At 48.1% G+C, this 26,540-nt stretch overlaps 1 long non-coding RNA gene across 1 annotated transcript in view; it reads right to left on the bottom strand.

The window, feature by feature from the left end:
- LOC134929285 (uncharacterized) overlaps window positions 1-21,557 on the bottom strand; it is a 61,490-nt gene extending 39,933 nt beyond the window's left edge. The window contains exons 1-2 of the long non-coding RNA XR_010178443.1: window positions 21,471-21,557; window positions 21,098-21,196 (exon numbers count right to left, since the gene is read on the bottom strand). This is a non-coding gene — a long non-coding RNA (uncharacterized LOC134929285). The remainder of the gene's footprint in view (window positions 1-21,097; window positions 21,197-21,470) is intronic.
- Between the last annotated feature and the right edge of the window lie 4,983 nt (window positions 21,558-26,540).

Genomic DNA, 26,540 nt, shown 5'->3' with positions numbered 1-26,540 from the left:
AAGGATCCAAAGAACCTAGAGGGAAAAGGAGAAAAAGGTATAAGGTATGCTAGTGTATATAAATAGCACAACATACTGATCATACATACATACACTAGCTAACGGCAGGGCTTACCCAAACAAGCCCGGGTTTACAAATTGGTTTGGGTGGAGGCACAAGATATTCATAGTTATTTTCACTTAACGGTAACCCCCAGATAACTATCAGCTTAGAGTGAAGGGGTTACATACAGGTATACACAAACCCAATAGTTTAGGAACATGTCCGAGTGTTAGTGATTGACACATGCGCAGGCTCTGTACTGCACATGAGCTGGTCTCCTTCTGTGAGATCACTTGCAGTCGCAGTTATAATTGCAGCATTTGGCGGAGGTAGCGACGGGGAATGTTCTACAAAACAAAGGCGTGTCAATGTAGAATTAATGGCATAAGCGTGCATAGGAGCCAACACAGGGATACCACTATGGGACTTACCCCCTTTGCTGCATGTACTCTCTCTCCCCTCTCCAGGACATAGACTGCTTACATGGGTGGAACAGGTGAGCAGTCCATATTTCAGAGCAAGAGATGGAGAAGATTGTCCGTGACGCCACGGGGGGGAGGATGTTCCAGAGTGGCAAAACCGAGAAGGCTCCTGCGCATGCCTATGATTAATGGACACCGGCAGAGGAGTTCTGGTGGTCATTCTTAGAAAGCTTCAGATGGCCAATGTCTGCAAACACTGCAATCTTCATTTACCAGGCAGCAGTGATCAGTGATGTTACATTATGGGACAACCTAGTATAGGTTGGTGAGCTTTGTTAGTTTTCATGATAGGACTAAAACTACAGAAACATGGACACTGATTTCAATAATGGTTTCCACGTAAAGACTGGGACAGTATAAGCAAAGCCCCACAGCCTAAACCACTTGCAAAGAACCATAACCTGTCTTCTCCTGGTGTGGGCTGGGGTATAATCGATTAACAACCTCATCCCACCAACACAAACAGACGCACATACACAAAAATACAGACACTTTTCTTCTTCTATAATGCAGATAATTTGTTCTGTTGATGCAATAATAATGTATATGTTCTGGTCAGGGGTGTATCTAGGTGTCCGAGCACCCCTGGCAAAGTAAAGGACTGACGCCCTAACACACACACACACACACACACACACTTGAAATAGGTGAGGCACGTGAGGTAAAAAGGGGCATGGTCACTCAATAGTACCCCCAATTCAAATTACATCACACAGTAGCCTCCCTTACTCACATTACACCGCACAGTAATGTTCATTATTCACATTATGCTACACAGTAGTACTCCTTATATACATTATGCCACATGCTAGAGCCCCTTATTAACATTACGCTACACAGTAGTAACCATTATAAACAATATACCATGCTAGAACCCATTACACGCATTACACCACAGTACAGCAGATCCCTTATACACACTGCGCTGGGTAGAGACCCTTATACACACTACGCCAGGTAGAGACCCTTATACACACTGCGCCAGGTAGCCTCTTATACACATTGCACCAGGTAGAACCCCTTATACATACTGCATCAGGTAGCCCCTTATACACACTGCGCCAAGTAGCCCCTTATACACACTGTACCAGGTAGCCCATTATACACATGGTGCCAGGTAGCCACTTAAACACACAGTGCCAGGTAGCCCCTTATACACAGTGTGCCAGGTAGCCCATTATACACACTGCACCAGGAAGCCGCTTATACACACTGCACCAGGTAGCCCATTATACCCATGGTGCCAGGAAGCCCCTTATACACACTGCAGTAAGTAGTCCCTTTTACACATGGTGCCACATAGCCCCTTATACACACTGCACCAGGTAGCCCATTATACACACGGTGCCAGGTAGCCCCTTATACACTGCACAAGGTAGCCCATTATACACATGGTGCCAGGTAGCCACTTATACACACTGCGCAAGGTAACCCATTATACACACTGGCGCCACATAGCCCCTTATACACACTGCACCAAGTATCCCATTATACACACGGTGCCAGGTAGTCCATTATACACATGGTGCCAGGTAGCCACTTATACACACGGTGCCAGGTAGCCCCTTATACACACTGCACCAGGTAGACCATTATACACACGGTGCCAGGTGTCCCCTTAAACACACTGTGCAAGGTAGCCCATTATACACACTGCGCCAGGTAGCCCATTATACACACTGTGCCACGTAGCCCCTTATACACACTGCACCAGGTAGAGCCTCTTAGGAAAGAGAGAGAGAGAGAGAGAGAGAGAGAGAGAGAGAGTGTGTGTGTGTGTGTGTGTGTGTGTGTGTGTGTGTGTGTGTGTGTGTGTGTGTGTGTGTGTGTGTGTGTGTGTGTCTATTACTCAACAGGACAAAGTCACTAGTGGGACAGCGCCGTGTGGGAGGTGGACACCACGCGGGGACTGGGAGGCTTGAGGTGTGTGGTGCAGTGCGGACAGCGGGAGGCAAATCAGATGCCCCCCCAAGGCAGTGCCTCACTCGCAGGGTCGCCCGGCAATATGTAGAGCTGGTAGCAGCCACAGGTGTCCGACACGGCAACACATTAAAATCATGAAAATCTATATAAACTACAGCTCCCAGCAGCCCTTGCTGCCGGAAGCACCCGAGCTCTCAAGGGCTGCTGGGAGCTGTAGTTTATGTAGTGTTTCTTGATTTCAGTATGGACACCGGACACCGCCACCAGTAACTGTGACTGCTGCTGCTAGCTCTGCATGTTGCCGGGTGTCACTGTCGGGGGAGGCACACACACAAGGGCTGCCTCTAAAAATGTACCCCCTGGCCACGGGGTAGCACCACCAGGCAGCATCCCTCCTTTGCTGGTGCCTCTGGCGAGTGCCATCCTGGCCAATGGGTAGATACGCCCCTAGTTCTGGTAGGAGGATGTATGACACAATACAATAACTTTCTGACCAGTTCTGAAGTCCACGTTTGAGTGGTGGATTTAATGATATAGGGGTTCATTCCGAGTTGATCGCTCGCTAGCTACTTTTTTCAGCGCTGCAATCAGATAGTCGCCGCCTTTAGGGGAGTATATTTTCGCTTTGCAAGTGTGCAAACGCCTGTGCAACCGCGCTCTGCAAAAACATTATGTGCAGTTTCTGAGTAGGTCTGAACTTACTCAGCCCTTGCGATCACTTCACCCTGTCTGGTCCCGGATTGACATCAGACACCCGCCCTGCAAACGCTTGGACACGCCTGCGTTTTCCCAAACACTCCCAGAAAACGGTCAGTTGACACCCACAAACGCCTTCTTCCTGTCAATCTCCTTGCGATCGGCTGTGCGAATGGATTCTTCGTAAAATTCATCCCTCAGCAACGATCCGCTTTGTACCCGTACGACGCGCCTGCGCATTGTGGTGCATACGCATGCACAGTAGTGACCTGATCGCTGCACTGCAAAAAACGTCAGCGTGCGAACAGGTAGGAATGACCCCCATAGTCCATCTCACCACCATTGCTAATTCCTGGTGTGCTAGGGATCTTTTTAATTAGCTTAATTCAACCTCTCAAAGTATGGTGGTATGCTTATGGAAGCCTGGCAGTGCAATAAATATGGGTTTGGGACTCAGGGTGGACAGTGTCTAGGTCGACACACATTAGGTTGACACCTATTGATCGACAGTGACTAGGGCGACATAGGAAATAGGTCGACGCCGTAATTAGGTCAACATAAACAAGGTCGACATGGAAAAAGGTTGACATGAGTTTTTTATGTTTTGTTGGTGTCGTTTTTTTCGTAAAGTGACGGGGAAGCCCAATTAGTGCACCGTGTCTTCTCGCATGGCTCACTTCACTCGCCATGCTTCGGGCAAGGTGTCTCGCTCCACTACCGCTGCGCTCGGCACAGGTTACCGTTACCAGTTGTAGTCCACGTGGATCGTAAAGTATGAAAATGTTTAAAAAAAAAAAAAGGTTCATGTTGCCCTAATGGATGTGTCGACTTATTTCCTGTGTCTGCATACTCAATGTCGACCAATAGGTGTCGACCTAATGTGTGTCCACCTAGACAGTGTCAACCTAGAGTCCAGATACCATAAATATCTGGGTATAATCTGAATATGATCTTAACCTCCCGACTTGAGTGACGGGAAGTGGAATGTTTCTCCCAGGAGATGAAGAAATGGTATTTCAGACTACTAAGGGGTATTTATCCAAGCTCGGAGAGATATAATATTTGTGAGCGATAAAGTACTAACTAATCAGCTTCCGCTTTAGATTTTGCAGGCTGTGTTTGAAAAATAAAAGTGAGGAGCTGATTGATTGGTACTTTACCTCTAAAAATTGTTTCTCTCTCCAAGCTTTAATAAATACTCCCCTAAATGTGGAGGTGATTTCGACAATTTTAGGGTTTACCTCATTACTTATGAGTCATGAAAAGCACATTTCCATGCATATGTTCAGTTGGATGCAGCTCACCAGGAGGCATGAAGGTGTGTTACCTGTCTGTCTGGTAACTGTACACATTGGGGGTCATTGCGACCCGATCACTCGCTGCAGTTTTTCGCAGCGCAGCGATCGGGTCGGAACTGCGCATGCGCCGGCGCCACAGTGCACCGGTGCATGGCAGCTTTCGTTACCTAGCGATCGCCTCTGAGACAGAGGCGGTCGCTAGGCGGGAGGGGGCTGAACGGCGGTGTTAAGCCGCTGTTTAGGGGGAGCGGTCTGGCCAACGCAGGCGTGGCCGTACCTTTGGGGGGGCGGGGGGCGGCGGCTGCGTGACGTGTCACGCAGCCGCTGTGGCCAGCGGGAGCGACGAGCAACTCCCGGCCAGCCGTAGGAGCTGCGCTGGCCAGGAGTTACTCCTCAAATACAGAGGCATCGCCGCTGTGCGATGCTTTTGTATTTGTGCGGGGGGGCCAGCACTGACATGCTGGGCGGACTAGCCCTGTGCTGGGCATCCCCCCGCATGTCTGAGTTTACGATCGTAGCTGCGCTAAATTTAGCACAGCTACGATCAACTCAGAATGACCCCCATTATATGTTGCAGTTATCACTTCCTGCATGTAATAGTATAGGGAAATGATCAGGATGATGGGAGCACCATGCGTCCCTTGTCTTTATCAGCGCCGCTATACCTAGATTGGGTGCCAATCTGGCTTGGCAAGTTATGAACAGGCAGTGGCATAGATTGTTTTGACAACTGCAGCTATCAATTTCGACAGCTGCAGCTGTCGTTGCCGCACTTACAGCATTGTCCCTGGCTGTTGAAGTATGCAACTAGAGATTGGTGGGTGAGAGCTGCAATGACTACATGGGGAATATGTCATCAAAAACACACCTGAAAGGTACCAGTGCAGGGCACCAGCCAGTGGCGGGCTGCTCCTAGAAGCGGGAACAGGCTATTAATATTATCCTTAACTCATATGATGCCACAAGGGTTCCACAGCGCCTAACAAACTACAAACACAAATGAGCAAAATAAGAAAACAGTGACTTTGAGTACAAGACAGTGTAGGACAAGTACAAGGTATATAACCATTACTGCATCAGGGGATATGATACTGAAAAAAGCAAAAGTGTGACTGAAGCTGAGGACGTGGTGCCGATGTAGGGTGAATGGCGTAAAAGATAGTCTAAGTAAGAGAAGCAGTGCCGTAACTAGGCATTTTAGCGCTGTGTGCAAGGAACGACATTGGCGCCCCCCATGCAAGACAGGGGTAGTGCGCGCGGCAGCCGCGCAAAAAATATATAGGGGCGTGGCTTCGTGGGGAAGGGGCGTGGCCACAAAATAATACCAACTCATACTACGGTGCACAGTTGTCTCCATTATTCAAATTACGCTGCACAGGCAGCGTCCCCCTTTTTACACATTACGGCAGGCAGCGTCCCCTTTTTACACATTATGGCAAGCAGCGTCCCCCTTTTTACACATTACGGCAGGCAGCGTCCCCCTTTTTACACATTACGGCAGGCAGCGTCCCCCTTTTTACACATTATGGCAAGCAGCGTCCCCCTTTTTACACATTACGGCAGACAGCGTCCGCTTTTTACACATTACGGCAGACAGTGTCCCCCTTTTTACACATTAAGGCAGACAGCGTCCCCTTTTTACACATTATGGTAGAGTCCTCTTTTTACACATTACAGCAGACAGCGTAGAGCGCAGAGTAGGGAGCAATGTTGGTGGGTGAGTGAGGGTAACAGAGTGGGTGTAGGGATCAGTGAGGGTGAGAGTAGGGAGTAGTGAGGGGAGCAGAGAGTGGGTGTAATGAACAGTGAGGGACATCAGTGTGGACTGTTGAGGTGCTGAGCAAAGTGTTTGTTCCCAACTTCCAGCTGTAACCACCCCACCCCCACCCCGCTCTGTGACTCACCCCATGCTGCCTCCGCTCCTGTGCTGGACTCTTCCTCTGGCAAGCCATGTGTGTGACACTGCCAAGTGCAAGGTCGCACAGCAGTTCTCTCAGGAGCGCAGTCAGGAAGGGGGGGATGCAGCGCCGCGGCATTTGTGGCCACTCCCAACGCCGAGATGTGCTGCTGCAGTGAGCTGCTGGCTGCTCCTCTTCTCTGTTCTCCCGCTGCCGCTCCCAGAATGCCATGCGCATCCCCGGATTGAAACGCTGGGAGGGAGCGCAGCACGGCACTGCTGTTTCCAAATTTGTCTGACAGCGACGGGGGATGGCGGTGCCTACAGGGTAAATACTAATACCCTGCTTGCCCGCTTCCTGTGTGTGCTAGCGGGTGCGCTCCCAGTGCACATTCGCTGTGTGCAACGCACTGCTAGCACACACCTAGTTACGGCACTGGTCGGGGGTGCTACGGATAGAGAAATAGAGAAGGGGGGGTTAGAGCTGTGAAGAGAGAGAGCAGGAGAGGGGAATCTGGGTGGGGGGCAGGGGGGTGGGGATGCCGCGGATGGAGGAGGGGGTTGGAGCTGTGAGGAGAGAGAGCCAGCAGAAGAGAGGAATCTGGGTGGGGGACAGGGGGTCAGGGGTGTTATGGATGGAGAAGGGGGGGGCGATTAGACATGTGAAGAGAGAGAGCGCAGGAGAGGGGAATCTGGGTGGGAGACAGAGGGTCGGGTGCTACGGATGGAGAAGGGGGGGTTAGGGGCTGTGAAGATATTTATTTGGGTGGTGCATACGATTACACACACATATATACATATTTATAATATATATATATATATATAGTACACACACACACACACACACACACACACACACACATATCAGTATACCATACACACATACATATATAACACACACACCTCCCCACTCACCAAGTAGGGGATCAGCTGCGTCCAGGTCAGGACAAGGCACCATTCGATTAGGCTCCACCCCAAAATGCCGCGATTTGCGGGTCTTCCGAAATTTGGGCTGATGGGACCGCAGTGACTCTGCTGCCTGTAACTGATTGTGGTGCCGGCAACTCTGAGTCAATGCTGGGGGGACTGGTGACTGGAGGAGCTCCACAAATTCGTCCAAACTGCAGGCCTCTGGAAGCTGCCGGCCTATACTGTATAGCATGGTGACTGACGTGCTACTGGGGGCGGGGCCACATATAGCATTCGGTCCCTCCGTCCTGCTGGCTTCTCCTCCATTAATTCCGGTAAGGGAGAAGGGGGACGGTGAGGGGAGCCGCGTGCAGTGGGAATCTGGGGGTTGCTCGGCACTCTGGCAAAATATGGGAGCCTCCCGCGGGTAGGCAAGTCTGCTTGGTGGGTGGTGTGAGACACCGGAGTCCGGCAGCATTTCCCCTCCTGCAGCCCGCCCCCTCTCCTTTACAGTCTGCCCACGCTGTTACAGAAACAGCAGACACAGGCCAGCCAGAGTGCTCACCTGCTCCGGAGCTGCTGCCAGCTGCCTCTCCCCCCCCAGCTAACTCCACAGACAGGTGTGCCCGCACCCGCAGCGGAACACACGTCTGCCCAGGGGGGGACTCGCCAGTGCTGCCACCTTAATGCACAACAGGGCAGCCAATTCGGGGGTCAGCACACATTGTGCCTCCATCACAAGTGCGCTGTGTGCAATGCCCACTCAGCACACACATGGTTACGGCCCTGAAGAGAAGGAAAAGCACATGAGAGGAGAGGGCCCTGCTCATGAGAGCTTACATTCTAAATTGGAGAGGCAGACAGACAAAGGTGACACAGATGGGGTAGACAGTGAACATGTAAAAGGGACGAGAGATGGCTAGGCTTGATTAAGAAGTGAGTACTGAGAGTCCGCTTGAAGTTCTGTAAAGAGGTGGAGAGTCTGATAGGGAGAGGTAGAGAATTCCAGAGATAGGCAGCAACACGTGCAAAATCTTGGAGGCAGGAATGGGAGGAAGTGATTAGTTGGCAGGCAGAAGCATCACTAATGGTGGTGACACCCAGTGCAGGGGATACACAGTGCTCGTGGTAAAATTGCATAGCTGAGAAAAAGGGGGTATAGCCTCATGGGTAAGGGATGTGGCCTCATGGGTCGGGGCATGACCTCGCAGACTAAACCCTCGTTTCACCACTCCGTAGGTCCCTGAGGTGCAGGCTGCCCCCAGGGACTAGTGTAAGTGCAGTGTCGGCTCCTACACAGTGACAGGAGCCAGGTGCTGCACATAATATTACAGTGCAGCACACAGCTCCTGTCACTGAATAGGAGTTGGCAATTCGGTGTCCCACCTTCGGCGGGTGACCCCTGGTTGCAGACTGCATCCCCGTTCAGGGCCGTCTTAACAGCAGTGTAGGCCCCTGAGCAAAGCAATGCACTGGGGCCCCTACCCATCCTAAAGCGGTAGGGGTGGGCGGTGCTATCAGCAGCAGCTTTGATGTCCCACGGGCGGTAAGGGGGGTTCTGTCTTCCACTCAGCATGTAGGACTAATTACACCTTTACCTCATAGATGGTGGGAGATGGGGAGGGAGGGATAACACTAAACTGTAGAAGGGGACATTAGGCTGAATGAACGGGCTCCAATACATGACTTCCAGGGTGGAAGGGGGTGTTTAATATGCTGGGGAGGGGTGGATAGTGGAATGGACTTATTATTCATCATTTTACATGGGAGGGCAGCTTGCTTGACTGTAGCTATCTCCAGTTCCTGGAAATATATTTTTTGAGCTTTCAATAGTATAAAAAACTAGAGAGTCTCACCTTTCAGGAGGTACTGGGGACTTGGGGATCAGAGTTCAGGAGCCAGAGTAATCCTTAGACAAATATATAAAACTGCATCTCAGGCACGTGGAGCTGGAGCAGGGACCAGCTGCTGAAAGGATGATATCTCTGGTTCTGGGCAGAGTAGAGACAAGCTGCCAGTGTAGCCCGAAAGGGGATAGTTCCAGTTTTGGAGTATACCCTCAGACAAACTCTAAGTCAGTCATACCCTGAGATATCTGGCTGGGAGGAGAAATTAACAGGCTTGGATAGGGACTTTTGCTTTGAAGTCAGATATAGGAAAGCCAATCCCGGGCTTTTAGCTATGTGGCTGCCCCCTCGCCCCACCCCGCCCCGGATCCTCTAATCGCTGCTGGTGGCTCCCAGCAGCTGCTGACGGCGCAGCATGACCTCTCACGCTGCACTGAGGAGCCGGAACAAGGAAGCTGGGCAGCGTCTGAGCGTCCTGTGGACGCTAAATGCTGATCCCTCAACCCCCGGGATTGGAGCTTCCAATTTTTGGCCCTAAATCCCGGGATCCCGCCGATCCCGATCCCGGGATTGGCCACCATAGTCAGATATCTCTGGTTCCTCAGGTCCGATTTTTTAAAATCTGGTACCCCTGGAAAGGGGGGACCCTTAGCTATCAGCCTGGGGCCCTCATATACTCTTGGGGCCCTTGGGCAAGTGCCCATTGAGCCCATACAAACAGATGGCCCTGCCCCGACACGGGGGGTAATTCCAAGTTGATCGCAGCAGGAATTCTGTTAGCAATTGGGCAAAACCATGTGCACTGCAGGGGAGGCAGTTATAACATGTGCAGAGAGAGTTAGATTTGGGTGGGGTGTGTTCAATCTGCAATCTAATTTGCAGTGTAAAAATAAAGCAGCCAGTATTTACCCTGCACAGAAATAAAATAACCCACCCAAATCTAACTCTCTCGGGGGGCGTGGCCTGGACGGGCATGGAGTAGCACTTGTACTGTGCAGCTCTCCAGCCAATATATCCTGAAACATCATCCTGGACTCCCCCCCTGGGTCTGATATTGGGGTCAACGTTGCATGAATGCTTCCTGCCCCCATGGTGTGAATTTGGGCCGGATCCCGTTGTCCCTCTGGCTCCTGCAGCCCTATCTACCCGGCGGGCCCTGCTCGGCGCTGGAGCTGCCGCCTCGCGCTCACCTCCGACCGGAAGTTCGGCTCCCGCTCACCGCCGCCACCCGCGTCTCTGTGGTGGGGAGTAGGAAAGCTCGTCTGCCGCCCCTGTGTGCCTGCTGAGGGACCCGAGATGAGACTGTGGCGCCTGGAGCACTTTGCGCCCTGCACCGCCACGTACCTGTGCCGCCCGGAGGACCGGAAGTTCGGCTCCGGCTCTCCACCGCCGCCCGCTTCTCTGAGGAGGGGAGCGAGGGGAGCTTGACTGCCACCCTGTGTGCCTGCTGGGGGGACCCGGAGCGCGTCTGAGGCTGCCTGCACCATCCTGCACCACCGCGGGCCCGGGGGACCGGAAGTGCGGCTCCCGCGATCTCTCCCCGCCCGCTGCAGCCGACCGGGACTTTTGAGCGGGGCTGGGGCGCTGTATCGCCTGGACACTCTGGGGAGCCTGGAAGTTCATCCTGCCCATATTCGGCTGCCGGCCGCTGCGTCCACTGATCTGACCATCTGCTGCTGCATCCTCCCATCCTGACTGAAAATCGGTACCTACTAATACGGGGCGGATTGTTAATCTGTGGGGGCCTAACTGAGCTGGCTGGCGGTCTGTACCCTTCCCCCCTCTCCTCCTGCTGCACATCTCTAGCTGACCGTTCCGGATCTCACCTTGCCTGGAGGTCAACATTGGGGGCTGTTTATCTTTACCGCACAGCTCTGATTAGGGGGGACATTGCCTAATTCCCTGCTCCATCAGGCGGTCACTTTGCATTATATCAGGAGGCTCTGGCCCTGCTGCTTAGCTATATATATTTATACCCTGCCTTGAACCCACTGGCCTTTCTGTGGGGTGTCGGCGTGGGCGCCCCCCTCCTGCTTGCCTATATTTGCTTTGATATACCTGGTCGGCTGAGTAGAGCGACACCGTGTTGTCTAAAATGGTGCGCGGCGGCCGCCAAAGTAATGCGGCGGCGGGCGCAATGGATAAGTTTGTCCGGAATCCTGGCTCTCAGCGGCGGGGGGGTGAGAGCGCTGGTTCTGAAACAGCACCGCCATCTCCTGCGTATAGTTCCGCTTCCTCAGATCATCCGGATGCTGCTCTGCAGAGAGTATTAGAGGCGGTGACTGCCAGTGAGGCACGTCTGGCGGACAAGATTGGGCAAGTGCAGTCTGATCTCTCCATTATCCATCAAGACCTTCAACGAGTGAGAGAGAGAGTGGGAGAGGCTGAGACCCGTATATCCAATGTTGAAGACTCCGTCGGGCCGCTGGGTCGTCGCACTGATGCTTTGGAATCTCAAATGACTGAGGTGCGCAAAAAACTGACGGATATGGAGGGGCGCTTGCGGCGCAATAATGTCCGTTTCGTTGGCCTGCTGGAAAAGGAAGAGGGCTCAACTCCTGAAGAATTTCTTGTAAAGTGGCTCCGGGATGCTTTTGGGACTGAGGAATTCTCGCCTTATTTTACCGTTGAACGGGCCCATAGAGTTCCGATGCGCCCGCTGCCTCCGGGGGCTCCACCTCGCACCTTTATTGCTAAATTCCTTCATTTCCGAGACCGCGACACAGTTCTAAGGCTGGCCCGCACCAAAGGACCTTTGAAATGGAACGGATCGCCCATATCGGTTTTCCTGGACTTTGCCGTGGATGTACAAAAGGATAGGGCTCAGTTCCTGTCTGTTAAGAGGAGGCTCCGTGAACTTGACCTGCCGTATGCCATGCTCTTCCCATCTAGATTGCGAGTGGTGGCTGATGGGGAAACAAAGTTTTTCACAACTCCTCGTGAGGCCGCGGCGTGGCTGGATAGACGATTCCCAGCGAGGCGTGCCCTTGCAGACCCCTGAGTCTCCAGCTACCCCTGACGCTGACTTTATCCTGTTTGCTTTATTTGTTGTTGTTTTTTTTTTCTCTCCTTGTGTGCTTCTCTTGTTATTTACTATGTGGGCTGCACATGCGTGTTAATTAATGTGTGGTGATAGGCTGCGGGGGTGATATTCTGTGGTCAATGTCCTCTGTATCCCAGTTATTTTACTCTGATCTCACAGGTTAGACAGGGCATGTGACTACTCGTTTGCCTACGTTGATGTTTCGGGTAGGCTATCGGATTTATATTATCTCCTGTTGTTTCTGGGGGGTGGGGGGGGGGTTTGTTTGTGGGTCGATATGATTGGCTCTTTGTTATACATGTATGCTTATTGTGGGTGTGACCGGACCCAGGGGGTGGATGTCTATGATTTCCCCTCCTATATTTTTTCGGGGGGGGTTGGTGGCTGGAGGCTATCTCTATTTTCCCGAGAGTCATTATATTCTTGGCCCTGATCGAGGTGTGGTTGCACCAACTAAGCCCCGATTAAGGAGTGTTTGCACTGGCCGATGGTGCAATACAGTTTGGTTTATTTTAATCTTTCGGTATGAACACTCAGTTTTGGGATCCAGGTATGCTGCATGTTGGGGGTGGTATACAGGGTGGGGGGAAGGGGAGGGGGATGGGTTATGTTTATTTTTTGAGCGAAAATGTATGTAGTGCAAGTACATGGTCTACAACTGTGCATTATAAGCAATGGTGTCTGGTTACAGAATTTGTATGTGACGGGGCTGACCGGCCGCGGGGCGATGCACTGATTATACCTCTACTGTACTATGACGGGGATTAAGGTGGTATCGTGGAATGTGAGAGGGCTCAATGATAAAGTTAATAGGTCTCTTGTGCTCCGACAGCTCAAACACTACGCCGCTGATATTGTTTGCCTTATGGAAACACATTTGGTAGGTAGTAAGATTCTCTCACTGAAGAGGCCCTGGGTGGGTTGGGCATACCACTCTATGCACACGTCCGCCTCACGCGGGGTCTCAGTCCTTATTAAACGGACCGTCCCTTTTGTAATGGAATCTATACAAACAGATCCCTGGGGGAGATATGTGTTTTTGAAATGTAGGTTATTTTATATTCCTGTCCTCCGGCTGGCAGTCTATGTGCCCCCTCCATACTCTCCCGATGTACTTAAGAGGGTTGCTGGGTTCATGGCCTTATCCCCCGGGGTGTCTGTTATCTGCTTGGGGGATTTCAATAATGTGCTGGACGTGGTCATGGATAGGCTATCCAGGTCTCCGTCTGCTGCGGGTCCTGGGCGGTCTGGGTTTGCAAATGTGGTGTCGGGATTGGGCCTGGTCGATCCATGGAGACTGAGACACCCTTCTCTTAAACAGTACTCGTGTTTCTCACACTCCCATTCTTCGTTCTCTAGGATCGACCTGGCCCTCCTCTCGAATGACATGGTTCCGCGCGTCGGTAACATTAGATATGAGACTAGAGGTATATCAGACCACTCCCCCTTGACCTTTAATTTAGACTTTAATTGTGATAGGGGTCAAGCTGTGTGGAAATTTAACCCATTTTGGCTCGTTCACATGGGTGACGGATCTGAAATGGTGGCCGCATGGCGGGAGTTCTTCGAGCTGAATAGTACCGACCAGTCTATCTCTAACCTATGGGACACATTTAAGGCCTTTTTACGGGGGAGTTTGATTAAACGGGTGTCTGAACTAAAATCCTTCTATAGGAAAAGGGAGGCTGAGTTGGAGGCCCGGACTGTCGCTGCAGAACTACAATACTTGCAGGATTCCTTGATCAGTTCCAGGTCAGCCTGGTTGTCGGCTCAGAGGGAATGGAGAGACAACCTAATGGAAAAGACTCAGCATAGACTCCTTTTCTCATCCCATACCTTTTACGCAACGGGGGACAGGCCGGGGACATATCTGGCCTCTCTGGCTCGGGGAGACAGACCTACTAGTGTGGTGGTGGAGATTGTGAGCGCTGACGGTGTCCACCTGACCCAGACTCCACAGATGACGGCTGAATTTGTATCCTTCTATAGTCGCTTATATGATTCTAAATTAGATTGTACCTCATCACAATTAAATGATTACTTAGACGGTGTCTGCTTCCCCACCTTGTCCGGGGAGGCTTGCGACCTTTTGGAGGCGCCCATTTCCCCCGATGAAGTTAGAGCAGCGATTGAGGCCTCTCCTAGTGGTAAAGCCCCGGGCTTGGATGGAATACCATCCGAGGTTTATAAGCATAACTTGGATTTTTTTGTCCCCCACCTACTTGAGTTATATGGCCAGATGTTTATACAGGATTCTCTTCCCCCGTCTATGGCGGAGGCAGTGATTGTGGTTCTCCCTAAACCTGACAAGGATCCTAAGAAAGTGGAGTCCTACCGTCCTATATCCCTCCTACCCACTGACATTAAAATTTTGGCTAAGATATTGGCTGGTAGACTAAATACAGTTATTTCCCACATTATACACCCGGATCAGACGGGATTTATGCCTAATAAATCGACCTCCATTAATCTCAGACGTTTGTTTACCTACCTACAAATCCCCCGGGCGGACCCTTCCTCCTCCATTGTTGTTTCGCTGGATGCCGCTAAGGCTTTTGACTCTGTGGAGTGGGAATATTTATGGGAAGTTATGCGAAGATTTGGCATAGGCCCGAAATTTATTAAATATGTCCGACTGATGTACTCCTCTCCCTCGGCAAGGGTGGCGGTCAATGGTTTCGTATCTCACTCCTTTCCCTTGTCTAGAGGCACGCGACAGGGTTGTCCCTTGTCCCCTACCCTGTTTGCTATGGCCGTTGAACCCCTTGCATGTCTTCTGAGAACTGATACGGGTATTTATGGACTTAAAGTGGGTGCTCGGGAGGACAGAGTGGCCCTATACGCTGATGACATCCTGATGTTTGTGGATCGCTATGCTGAGTCTATGCCTAGGATCTTTGAAATTATTGAAGGGTTCGGCGATACTCTGGCTTACTGATAAACTGGGAGAAATCCTCTATCATCCCACTTAAGGGCGAAGTCCCTGCCTCCCCGTTGATGGTTCTTCCATTGAAGTGGGTGGAATCATTCAAATATTTGGGTGTTTGGGTGTCTAATGACCCTCAAAAATTCTCTCTTCTCAATGTTACTCCTCAAATAGTATATCTCCGCGGCCGGGTGCAGGCGTGGGGTAAGTTGCCCTTAACAGTCACGGGGAGGGTTAATATGGTTAAAATGGTCTTCCTGCCCAAGTTTCTCTATGTCCTGCAGCAATCACCCGTCTATATTCCACAGAAGATTTTTAAACAAATAGACGGGTTGCTTTCCTCCCTGGTGTGGGCCAGTAAACGTGCATGCTTAAAACTAGATACCATGACCAGAACACGTGAAATGGGGGGTCTGGCCCTCCCCAATTTCCGTTTCTACTACTACGCGGCGCAATTAATACATGTCTGGGAGTGGGTTAATGATCTCGATCCCCTGGCTTTGCATTCACTGATGTTGCATCACGAATACCCGGGGGGCTCCCCATTACAGCTACTTCTCTGTGGCAGTGTTAAAATGTCCACAATACCGCTTATTAAGCAAGCCATCCTGGTGTGGAAAATGGTGCATTCTGTGATGCGGGGCCACGGCGTCGACCCTGACACCCCTCTGGATAACATATATGGGTTACCCGAACTGTGTCATCTTCAGGTCCGAGAAGTTTGGGGAAGATGGGGAGTAACATCTATGGGCCATATATATAGTGATGGGATTCTTAATTCTTTCCAACAATTTCAACACGCACACAATATTCCCTCAGGGTTCTTTTTTCAATTCCTACGGTTGAGACATGCACTGGCAGCCCAGTTCCCAAATGGCCCTCCAGTCTTAGTTGACTCCCCGGTTAAAACAATGTTGCAAACACTAGACTCGGGACACTTAGTCTCTAGAATATATGGTCGTATCCTGCTAATGCACCACAGTGACCCTCTCACGGCCCTTCGAGGTAGGTGGGAATCAGATGTGGGCATGCTATCAGATGATGCATGGAATACTGCCATAGGGGCCCATCGGATCTCCACTTCCTCTGTTAGATATCAGCAAATACAACTGTACATTCTACACAGGGTGTATATGACCCCGGTGAGATTAGCACATATCGGGGGTGCTCACAACTCGCAATGCCCTAGATGTGGAGCCGTGGATGCCGACTTCTGGCATTTACTGTGGGTGTGTCCTGGCGTGTCTGTGTTTTGGACGGCGGTAATACGGATCTTGTGCGACACAGGTATTCCCTCCTTCGTGTGTACTCCTGCGCTTTGTACATTGTTGATTGTGGACGAGGAAGCCTTAGACCCACCTAGTAGGCGATATGTTATTAACCTATGCGCTCTAGCTAGAGTCTGTATTGCCCGGCTATGGCTGGCCAGTGAGGCCCCGACATCTGGGGCTTGGATATCCTTGGTCAATGAAACAATTGCGCATGAAAAATTTGTATTTCTGGCTAGGAAGGTGGAGAAGAAATGGTCCACAATATGGGGTAGATGGATGGACTCTAAATATTACAAAGAGAGATATAGCTAGACCCGGGTTCTTCCCAGGGTGTCAGTATGGGATGTTGTGTGGGCGGGGAGTCCCCGCGGCCGGTCTTGCCTTGCTATGATATTTGTAACATAATGTGACAATTCTGATGTGTTTATAAGCTTAAGGGAACTGTTATGTTTAGGATGTGTTGAGCTAAGACCCCGTTGCTATGTGAATCTATGCTCTATGGGTAATAATGTTTACTAAATATACTATAAACTGCATACATGTACTGTTGTCTCCACACATGTTGGGTGTGGATACTGTTTGTGTGTTGTATGTGTGAAGTGTTAAAGCAAAATTGAAAATCTCAATAAAAAATATTGAATTTAAAAAAAAATCTAACTCTCTCTGCAAATGTTATATCTGCCTCCCCTGCAGTGCACATGGTTTTGCCCAACTGCAAAAAAATGTCCTGCTGCGATCAACTTGGAATTACCCCCACTGTTCCTCCATCTGCTGGAGCATGTAAAGGGTGGTATTCCACCTTATTACTACCTCTTGCTTCAGCTGGTGGTTAGGGAAGATTGAACTGTTCTTGCAGGCGCTGCAGTCTGCATGCAGCTGGTAAATGCCGAAAATGTCCTGAAATTTTTCAGACCACAGACAGCATCTCACTGATCTGTGAATGCTTCTGTCAAAAATTGCATCTGGTAATGCAATTTTCATTAGAAGGTGCGAGGTTAACCACTAAAAAACTTACCCTACATTGCACAGTGTAGTGGCCTCCAGCTTAAAAACTCTCAGGCTATTACATTCCCAAGTTGCGGCACCAACTCACACCTTCTTTATGTGTGAGAAGGTGCAAGTTGGTTTTTTACTGATAGCTTACAGCCGATATATTGATTTAGGCTAATATACCTCCCTAAATAGTTAGCACAGGGCCTAATTCACACCTGATTGTAGATGTGCTAAATTTAGCACATCTACGACCAGTCACACAGACATGCAGGGGGATGGCTAGTCCGCCCTGCATGTCAGGCCCGACCCCCCCCCCCCCCCACCCCCACCCCGCATAAGTACATACACAAGCTTTGCACAGTGGCGATACTTTTGTGCTTGAATAGTACTGTAGCTCCCTACCTGCGCAGCTCTGGAACGTTCTCTTAAGACGGCGGCCAAACGCCGTCGGCCCACTTATACCGCCCAGCGAACGCATCTGCCTGTCAATCAGGCAGAGGCAATCACAGGGCTGGGACAGCCGGTGCATGCGCAGTTCAGACCTGATCGGCTGCTGTGCGAAAACGCACAGCACCGGTCAGGTCTGAATTAGGCCCATAGTTCTTTATCATCAGTCCTGGAACATGTAGACAGAGGATCATGGATTTTGGGGGTGGAAAAATCAACAATGGAATTTTGACACACAAACTGTTAGTAGAATAAAACAAGATTTACTTAAAAATCTTTGAAAATGAAGCCAGTTATAAATTACAGTCATAACATACTGTATAGATGAGGTTATGTTCCACTGACAATCAGAGTAAAAAACTTGTCTAATAATTGAAATTCTATAATTTTATGTGGGGGTTTTTTAAGCATGCAATATGTAAATAGTGAATCAAGATAAACAAGTGTGCTGTAGAATACACCGCTCTTATCAGTAAAGCACAGTTATTGCTCATAGGGAGAACTCAGTTATTTTACGATATGCCACCAGGCATCACCATAATGCCTGGCTATGCATATTCCAGAATGGCACATTGTGTCAGGGAATTAAATTCAATCTATTTGGCCTGTTTCTGAGTCGCTGATGTTCCTCGGCAATGACGATTTTTACATAGTTGAGTAATGTTTTGCTACTGCACATGCAGGAAATCCCTAATAACTCATACAGCACATGCATTACACAGTCTGTAGGCACAAAGGCGCAGTTACTATTGAGACTGTATCAGTAGATATCAGAAATGTTTTGGAAAAGTGCAAAGTGTTCCTGGGTGGTGACTGGGAAAATGGTCCATCTTATGGGCATTATGGCAGTGTTACACAAACTTTCTTGACCCACAGCACCCTACAGTATCAGCATTTTATTCAAAGCACCCCTAGGTCAAAAGTTCTTTATTGAAATTTTGTTTTACATTTTTTTAATTAAGTAAAATTGTGCCTACCTGTCCTGCTTAGGTTCAGTTATGTGGTGTTGGTGTTGCTGGTGGGGGATACGGCCGTTAGGTCGACACAGCTTAAGTAGACAGTCATTAGGTCAACCTCTGAAGGTCGACATGTATTAGGTCGACATGGTCAATAGGTCGACATGGTCATTAGGTCGACATGTACTAGGTCGATGGGTCAAAAGGTCGACATGAATTTTTCACTTTTTTCCATTTTTAGAACTTTTTCATACTTGACGATCCACGTGGACTACAATTGGGAATGGTAACCTGCCTGAAGTTCATGCGAGGGGACTCGGTGCACTAATTGGGGTTCCCGTCACTTTACGAAGAAAACAACACCAAAAAAAGTCCAAAAACCCATATCGACCTTTTGACCTAGTACATGTTGACCTAATGACCATGTCGACCTATTGCGCCTGCCGACCTAATGCATGTCAACCTTCCATGGTCGACCTAATGACTGTCGACCTAAGTTGAGTTGACCCAACGACCCATAGCCGCTGGTGGACATACCGTAGTTGTGGTTCTAATTGTCCACAACTATTTATGATTGGCAGCCATTAGCACTGGTTTTGCCTATTGCTTTGCCCATAAATAATTTGATTTGGTTCTGGGCCACCAGTCCGGGGCACTCCCAGAAAGTGTCCCAAAGCACCCCAGAATTCCTGGACTGTTTAGGAACCACTGGTATACACAGATGCTTCATCATTCAGACTGGAGGTCATACTCAGATGGAAAATCTGCACCTGCCACAGGGCTGGTGCAAGTTTAAATGGTGCGAACGATGGTGGCATCTGAAGACCAAGCAGTATGACAGTATCTACAGACACTCAAATTGCGCGTCTCAGTCCTTTCACATTCATACGCATGGGTGTATACAATAGAAGGGAATTACAGCAGCAAAAGATGCAGCTGTGGACAAAGCTGCAACAAACTCAGAATCAGGCCCATAGTCAGTAATGCCATATACAGATGGAACATGCCTCATCTTACAATGATTGCGTATATTCGCGGCTCATTTGCCGTGACTAGTGTGCCCATGGATACGCTCATGCACTGCGTATGCACCCACGAACCATGATGCATATGGACCTCCGGCTGAGATGCACACAGGTACGAATAATCGCACCCGCAATGTGTACGCATGCAGCAGGCGCATCAAGGAAGGACACGTCTATGTAAATGTAAAACAGAAATACGAGTGATGTCAGAGCTTGTAGCCACCAATGGGAATCTGTTTGTATCTTGCAAATGAAAGCATGAGGAATTTGTTCATATTTTGCCTAAAAACATTTAAGCTTGCAGCCCAGCGTTAAAGGTTCCTCATTTTCTGCAAGTTCCTATACTAACATAAGTATACACTTCAAACACCACTGAATTGCAGTGAAAATGTATTCACGTCATATATACAGGGGTTAACATCTAAACAGAGATCTAAACAATAAGGCTTTATATAGCCTTGATTTCATGTGAACATAATGAGTATGACACTATGTATTACAGTTTGGACGACCAATAGCAGAGACACAATTATAGTAACAGTAGTAAGCAATGAAGGAGGAAATATAACAAATCTCTTTGGCATACTATGTTCTGGAGGATGGATAAGAGCAGGTAAGTATAAGATAAATTCAAACATAAATCCTGGGCCTAGAACATTGATGGTCACATTAGAGTAAGTAAAGGCCAGTACTGACGGGAGAGATGTGTGCTGAGCGATCTTAACACAGACTGCTCAGCACAGCACACATCTCTCCCCCCGCTCAACACATCAAGTTGTGTGCTAAGCGAGGGGGGGGAACGGGGGGCCGCTCACTTCACACAGCGCTGAAGTGAGCAACCCGCTAGATTGAGCCTGCATGCAGGCTCAATCTAGCACCGGCAATAGTGATGCGCGGGGCCGTGCATTGCTATCGCTGGGGGGCATACACACGACAGATCTGTGCTTAAAATCTAAGCAATCAAGTCATATTGCTTACATTTTAAACACAGATCTCTCCGTGTGTACCCCCCTTAAGGCAGAGTAGAATGGGAGGTCGTGATTTGGTATCAGTGTACGGAGCAGAAGGTTGAATAAGTGAAAATGAATAAGGCTTTAAGCAATACCCACATGCAAAACAATTCAAAGGCCTTTGAAGAGAAATGTGCCATGTTGTGACAAGCAAACTCAAGAAACATAATCAGTGTCAATAGTATTGAACCTAGTAGGAATAAATCTGCTACCCGAACATAGAGGTATTGTTTCTGCAGATTAATGGAACAGAAGATAATGCAGATCAAAACCAAATAAACATAGGCAGAGAATGAACAAAGCTAGTGTGACAGGGTTGGCATGAACATACCTGACATGGATATAGAACAGCACGGTGTGATTGCAAAGAATCAAGGCCAGGTATTCGGTGTGGTCAAGTCTAGGAAACAGCAAGCCTGACTGTAGACACCTGTCAGGTTGTTTTAAAAAGGTACTTTTACTATTTAAAGTTCAGTATAAGGCTGGTAGCCATCGCCTGGTAGTGCTTCCAAAGAAGTGCTGACATAAGTGTTATTATAATATTAGCGTTATACCTGCATTAAACCAAAGGTAAACAGAAGGAAAACATCAACACACCAAACCTATGACATATGGACTGCCTTAATGCCTCAAAAGTATGTAATTCATCTTATGCATATTATCTGTCTTTTTAAACTATGAAAAGACTTCCCCAATCTACTCACTACAGTTCGCTCTTATGCAAACTCATGAATCTTTTTTGATGTAATGATTTGCTTGTAATTGGCATTGTATGTGTGGAGAAGTTGCTCAGTGAAACATAGTTTATTATTGCATGCTATCTGGTGTTTACCTCATTTTGATAATTTGGCCATTGTGGTCAGGTGTACTATATCTTTACATTTAGTGAGGTGTAGTCGTGGTGTAAAGGACAGAGTGTGATTCCTGATTAGTAAAAAAAAAAAAAAATACCAAACACTGAGCAACATCACCAAACAGGTAATTTCAACTTTAAACTTGTCATTTATTTTGTACTGTCTGGACATGGCTACTAATAACAGATGCACAGACAAAATTCTTAAAGCTAAGGGGGTAATTCCAAGTTGATCGCAGCAGGATTTTTGTTAGCAGTTGGGCAAAACCATGTGCACTTCAGGGGAGGCAGATTTAACATGTGCAGAAAGAGTTAGATTTGGGTGTGGTGTGTTCAATCTGCAATCTAAATTGCAGTGTAAAAATAAAGCAGCCAGTATTTACCCTGCACAGAAATAAAATAACCCACCCAAATCTAACTTTTTCTGCACATGTTATATCTGCCTCCCCTGCAGTGCACATGGTTTTGCCCAACTGCTGACAAAATTCCTGCTGTGATCAACTTGGAATTACCCCCTATGTGTGCAAATGCTAGGAGCTTAGGAGACAAAATTCCAGAGCTAATTCTGATAATGTCAAGGGATAACCTGGACATTGTGGCAATTACAGAGTCATTGTGCAATGAGAATCATGACTGGGACATAGCTATAGCAGGATACAATTTATTTAGGAAGGATAGAATGGGAAGAATAGGAGGAAGGGTAGCAATGTATGTGGAAAAAAAGCATAAATGCTACTCTTTAATACAAAATATTGATGACAAAACTGAGGCCCTTTGGGTCACCACAGAAACCGGGGAGAAGGACATAATTCACATTGGGGTGATCTATAGACCACCAGGCCAGGCATAGGATTTGGACAGGAACCTATTGATGGACATCACTAAAATGACTTTAAAGGGAGAAGTCATAATCATGGGAGACTTTAATTTACCTGATGTAAATTAGAAGGGGTCTTTTGCAAGTTCAGCTACAAGTGGCAAATTTCTAAATTCCTTACAGGGAGCATCTCTCAAGCAATTGGTGAGGGAGCCCACTCGCAAAGACTCAATATTAGATTTAATTCTCACAAATGGTGACAGGATATCAGACATATATGTGAGTGAGCACCTGGGATCCAGTGATCATCAAGCAGTATGGTTTAGAATACAGACAGGATCCAACTCCTGTCACACAAAAACAAAGGTGTTGGAGTTTAGAAATGCTGAGATGTTTAAGTGAGTCATTGGCGGACTGGAGGAACTTTGAAGGAGTGCAGGAGAGGTGGGAAAAACTGAAAAGTGCAATACTAAGGGCAACAGACCTTTGTATCAAAAGGGTTAGGAAAAGCACCAGTAAAAGGAAGCCAGTGTGGTTCACAAAAGAAGTATCAACTAGTGTGAAAGCAATAAAGAGGACTTTTAGGAAATACAAACAGACTCAAAATAATTATGACAAAGAGGTGTATCTTGACAGATGGAAGGAAGCTAAGAAAGTGATCAGACGTGCAGAGGCAGAAGCTGATGACAAATTGGCCCAGTCAGTAGATAAAGGGGTCAAAACTTTTTGCAAGTATATAAATGAAAGGAGAAAATCAAATGGAGGAATAATAAGATTTAAGACAGAGAGTGAGAATTTTGGTGGAGGGAGACAAGGCAATAGCAGATCACCTAAATAATTATTTTTGCTCAGTATTTACTACAGAATGAGAAGGGGAGGGGCCACAGTTAAGTTGGAAGGACATTTATAAAAATAAAGTAGATGAAAGTACATTTACAGAGAAGAAGGTCCTAACAGAACTTTCAAAACTAAAAGTGAATAAATCAATGGGCCCAGATGGGATACACCCAAGGTTACTATAAGAGCTAAAAGATGTTCTGGTGGCACCATTAACAGAATTATTTAACCAGTCACTAAATACAGATGCCATTCCAGAGGACTGGAAAAGAGCGAATGTAGTTCCACTGTACAAAAGTGGAAGCAAGGAAGAAGCAAGTAACTACAGACCAGTAAGCCTTACATCAGTAGTAGGGAAAGTAATGGAAAAACTATTAAAAGAAAGAGTTGTGGAATATCTTAAATCAAACAACTTAGAGGATACAAAACAGCATGGATTTACTGGTGGGAGATCATGCTAAACAAATCTTATTGACTTTTTGACTCTGTGATGAAAATAATAGACCAAAGGGGAGCTGTAGATGCAGCATATCTAGACTTTAGTAAGGCATTTGACACTGTCCCACATCGCAGACTGCTAAATAAACTTGAAAGCGTGGGGGTGGACTATAAAACAGTTAAATGGATAAGAACCTGGTTGCAGTATAAGAAACAGACAGTTGTAGTAAATGGAGTGCAATCTGTGGAGGGAAATGTTACCAGTGGAGTACCCCAGGGATCTGTACTTGGACAAGTTCTTTTTAATATCTTTGTTGGTGACACTGCAAATGGCATTGAAGGGAAAGTATGCCTTTTTCCAGATGATACAAAGATATGCAATAGGGTAGACACACCGGGAGGGGTAAAACAAATGATTGATGACTTAGCTAAGCTTGAGAAATGGTCAAGAATGTGGCAACTACAGTTTAATGCTAAAAAATGCAAAATCATGCACTTGGGTCTCAAAACCCACAGGCTAAATATAGTATCAAGGATACTAAAATGGAAACTACTGAGGAGGAAAGGGATTTCGAAGTCACTATTTCAAGTGACTTAAAGGCAGGGAAGCAATGCAACAAAGCAATGAGTAAGGCAAGTCAGATGCTTGGTTGCATAGGGAGAGGAATCAATAGCAGGAAAAAAGAAGTAATAATGCCACTGTATAGGTCATTGGTGCAGCCTCATTTGGAGACCTTGGCCCTCATTCCGAGTTGTTAGCTCGCTAGCTGCTTTTAGCAGCAGTGCAAATGCTAAGCCGCCGCCCTCTAGGAGTGTATCTTAGCTTAGCAGAAGTGCAAACGAAAGGATCGTAGCGCTGCTACAAAAAAAAGATTGTGCAGTTTCAGAGTAGCTCCAGACCTACTCCTACCTTGCGATCACTTCAGACTATTTCGTACCTGTTTTGACGTCACAAACACGCCCTGCGTTCGGCCAACCATGCCTACATTTTTCCAGGCACGCCTGCGTTTTTATCTGGCACGCTTGCGTTTTTTCACACACTCCCCGAAAACGGTCCGTTACCACCCAGAAATACCCACTTCCTGTCAATCACTCAACGATCAGCAGTGCGACTGAAAAGCGTCGCTAGACCTTGTGTGAAACTGCATCGGCTTATGTGAAAGTACATCGCGCGTGCGCACCATACGCATGCGCAGAGGTGCCAATTTTTAGCCTGATCGATGCGCTGAGATGAACGGCAGCTAGCGATCAACTCGGAATGACCCCCCCCATATCTCCAGAAGGATATGAATACATTAGAGAGTGTACAAAGAAGGGCAACTAAAATGGTGCATGGCCTACATCACAAAACTTACCCAGAAAGGCTAAAAGATCTTAACATGTATAGTTTGGAGGAGAGAAGGGAAAAGGGGGACATGATAGAAACTTTCAAATATACCAAGGGTTTTAACTAGAGATGAGCGCCGGAAATTTTTCGGGTTTTGTGTTTTGGTTTTGGGTTCGGTTCCGCGGCCGTGTTTTGGGTTCGACCGCGTTTTGGCAAAACCTCACCGAATTTTTTTTGTCGGATTCGGGTGTGTTTTGGATTCGGGTGTTTTTTTCAAAAAACCCTAAAAAACAGCTTAAATCATAGAATTTGGGGGTAATTTTGATCCCAAAGTATTATTAACCTCAAAAAACATAATTTACACTCATTTTCAGCCTATTCTGAACACATCACACCTCACAATATTATTTTTAGTCCTAAAATTTGCACCGAGGTCGCTGTGTGAGTAAGATAAGCGACCCTAGTGGCCGACACAAACACCGGGCCCATCTAGGAGTGGCACTGCAGTGTCACGCAGGATGGCCCTTCCAAAAAACCCTCCCCAAACAGCACATGACGCAAAGAAAAAAAGAGGCGCAATGAGGTAGCTGACTGTGTGAGTAAGATTAGCGACCCTAGTGGCCGACACAAACACCGGGCACATCTAGGAGTGGCACTGCAGTGTCACGCAGGATGTCCCTTCCAAAAAACCCTCCCCAAACAGCACATGACGCAAAGAAAAAAAGAGGCGCAATGAGGTAGCTGACTGTGTGAGTAAGATTAGCGACCCTAGTGGCCGACACAAACACCGGGCCCATCTAGGAGTGGCACTGCAGTGTCACGCAGGATGTCCCTTCCAAAAAACCCTCCCCAAACAGCACATGACGCAAAGAAAAAAAGAGGCGCAATGAGGTAGCTGACTGTGTGAGTAAGATTAGCGACCCTAGTGGCCGACACAAACACCGGGCCCATCTAGGAGTGGCACTGCAGTGTCACGCAGGATGTCCCTTCCAAAAAACCCTCCCCAATCAGCACATGATGCAAAGAAAAAGAAAAGAAAAAAGAGGTGCAAGATGGAATTATCCTTGGGCCCTCCCACCCACCCTTATGTTGTATAAACAAAACAGGACATGCACACTTTAACCAACCCATCATTTCAGTGACAGGGTCTGCCACACGACTGTGACTGATATGACGGGTTGGTTTGGACCCCCCCCAAAAAAGAAGCAATTAATCTCTCCTTGCACAAACTGGCTCTACAGAGGCAAGATGTCCACCTCATCTTCACCCTCCGATATATCACCGTGTACATCCCCCTCCTCACAGATTATCAATTCGTCCCCACTGGAATCCACCATCTCAGCTCCCTGTGTACTTTGTGGAGGCAATTGCTGCTGGTCAATGTCTCCGCGGAGGAATTGATTATAATTCATTTTAATGAACATCATCTTCTCCACATTTTCTGGATGTAACCTCGTACGCCGATTGCTGACAAGGTGAGCGGCGGCACTAAACACTCTTTC

This window comes from Pseudophryne corroboree, chromosome 5 (genome assembly GCF_028390025.1).
Source record: "Pseudophryne corroboree isolate aPseCor3 chromosome 5, aPseCor3.hap2, whole genome shotgun sequence".
Lineage (NCBI taxonomy): Eukaryota > Metazoa > Chordata > Amphibia > Anura > Myobatrachidae > Pseudophryne > Pseudophryne corroboree.
Note: the sequence above shows the minus strand (reverse complement) of the source record. Positions and strands in the feature narration are given on the sequence as shown.